Below are 2,541 nucleotides of genomic sequence, written 5' to 3' on the forward strand. Positions count from 1 at the left end.
CCATGACCAAAATGACCACCGTGCTATTTTGACCGGTGACAATGACAATGAGTTTATTGCCATTAACTCTTTTGAGTCACAGAGAAACAAGGAAACATGACCATAACAGGATGACGGTGGCAGCGATAAAGTAGACGAAGCGGAGACACTCTCGAAATCGGGAGAGAAAAAATTCGAGAGTTACTTCCCATGTTCGTTCCTCGGAAACACAGGATTTACAAAATTAATAATAATATATTCATTTAATTGCTTAGTTATAACTCAGTGCTAGGATTAGAATGTCGTTTGTGTACATTATTTTCACAAGATTAAACTGTGAGATAATTTGTTTATGTTTCCCACACGACTGTCCCCAAAATTGTTAGTGAAAAAAACAAAACAAAAACGAAACGTGTGTGTGTGTGTGTGTGTGTGTGTGTGTGTGTGCTTTTTTGAATTAATAAATGTGGCTGTATGTCGATTAACTAAGTTATAAACAAACACATCTGGAGTGAGGAGGCGAAAACAAGACAAAGCCTGGGACAGACAGGATCAGAGTTGACGCCGCAAACATGGATATTTATACATCGATCCATGACACAAACCTTGTCATAATTATTTCTGTCACAGTATCACACAGAACCAACCTTATTCCAATGGCAACCTGACTCAAGCTGCAGTAATATGATAGATTTAAGTAAATACTTGATCTTGAGGACCCTTAATATTTCGGAAGGAATGCAAAAGGGAAAAAATAAGGGGTTTGAGAGGGGCTTGTCTTCAATTTGGAAACTTCTGAGAAGAAGAGAAAAAAAAACATGAACAGATAGGTAAACATTGTCGTATGTACCTTACAATAAGATAATGTTTCTCTTCTGATATGTGTTTCTCAGTCTTCTTCTTCTTCTTCTTCTTTCTTCTTCTTCTTCTTCTGCAGTGCGTTCGTGGGCTGCAACTCCCAAGTAGGCCTACGTGACGTTCACTCGTATGTACACAAGTGGGCTCAGTTCAGTTTACATGTATGACCGTTTTCACCCCGCCAAATATATGTAGGCAGCCATTCTCCGTTTTCGGTGGTATATGTGTTTTTATTTTACTCAGTGCATTATATGATATTACATTTGGATATACATTTTTCACTCCTCTTGTCGCCGGGTAAATCCCAAGCGACTGAACAGCAGCGAAGGGTGACACCATATATATATTTTGTATTTTGTATTTCTTTTTATCACAACAGATTTCTCTGTGTGAAATTCGGACTGCTCTCCCCAGGGAGAGCGGCGTGTCACTATACTACAGCGCCACCTTTTTTTTTTCTTTTTTTTCCTGCGTGCAGTTTTATTTGTTTTTCCTATCAAAGTTGATTTTTCTTTATCATTTTGCCAGGAACAACTCTTTTGTTGCCGCGGGTTCTTTTACGTGCGCTAAGTGCATGCTGCACACGGGCCGGGACCTCGGTTTATCGTTTATCGTCTCATCCGAATGACTAGCGCCCAGACCTACCACTCAAGGTCTAGTGGAGGGCCGGGAGAAAATATCGGCGGCTGAGCCGTGATTCGAACCAGCGCGCTCAGATTCTCTCGCTTAGTCCTAGGCGGACGCGTTACCTCTAGGCCATCACTCCACCACATTTATTTATTTATTTATTTATTTATTTATTTATATCTCTCAGTGTGGCTAACACACAGTCCCCTGCGGTGGGTGGCATCATGGCGACCTATATGAGCTGCAGATTGCTCATGCTGGGTCGCCGCGGGGGAAAAAACGATCCGGATTCTGGTTTGACCTGAAGCCTCAGTGGAGCCTGTTGGGGACGACTGAGGTGGAAATGAACAGTGTGAGAGCAATGGCTACTGACAGGGCAAAGATGACAAGTAGAAACCGCGATCCCCGCACCCACCCACCCACCCCGCCCCAAAAATGAAATAAATTTGATCAATGAAAAATAAGATAAAATAAAATATAAACAACCATCACTTTGAAAATGTGAATGAGACTGGAGCCATTCATCCGTTTACGTTTATTCATGCGTGAGTATACACGTAACACTTTTTTTTTCTTTCTTTTTTTTCTCCAATCAATTGGATCAATTTGCGTTTCGCTGCCCGGGAAAGATTGTGTCACAGTGATTGGAATTACACTGATCCATAAAGAACGACTGCATGCTGCTTACACATTTTCCACAGTTTCGTAACATGAAATTGATTCATTATGATTATTTCATTAATCCATTGCATTTATACACTCATTTATATTACTAAAAGTGATATGCCTTTGCCGATAACTGAGATAAATTAAGGAACACTTTACTCAAATCCACAAGTTTTTTGTTTTTTGTTGTTGTTGCTTTGTGTTTTTTTAATTTGGTTCAGTTCCACAAGGTCAGACCCGTTTGTCTGTTTGTTTGTCTGAATGTATGCATGTATGTATTATATGTATGTATGTATGACTCGATCTGTCTCTGTCTCTATCTCTGTCTCTCTCTAATATCTTTGTGTGTGTGTGTGTGTGTGGGGGGGGGGGGGGGTACGTATGTACTTTCGTGCGCGCGCGTGTGTGTGT

At 40.7% G+C, this 2,541-nt stretch overlaps 1 protein-coding gene across 1 annotated transcript in view; it reads right to left on the reverse strand.

Moving 5' to 3' along the window:
- LOC143294765 (hydroxylysine kinase-like) overlaps positions 1 to 118 on the reverse strand; it is a 5,693-nt gene extending 5,575 nt beyond the window's left edge. Inside the window, exon 1 of the mRNA XM_076606236.1 lies at positions 1 to 118. This exon is cut by the window's left edge and continues 740 nt beyond it. The gene's annotated coding sequence lies outside the window, so the exon portion shown is untranslated.
- Positions 119 to 2,541: the final 2,423 nt, after the last annotated feature.

Source organism: Babylonia areolata, chromosome 20, assembly GCF_041734735.1.
Source record: "Babylonia areolata isolate BAREFJ2019XMU chromosome 20, ASM4173473v1, whole genome shotgun sequence".
In the NCBI taxonomy this organism is placed as follows: Eukaryota; Metazoa; Mollusca; class Gastropoda; order Neogastropoda; family Buccinidae; genus Babylonia; species Babylonia areolata.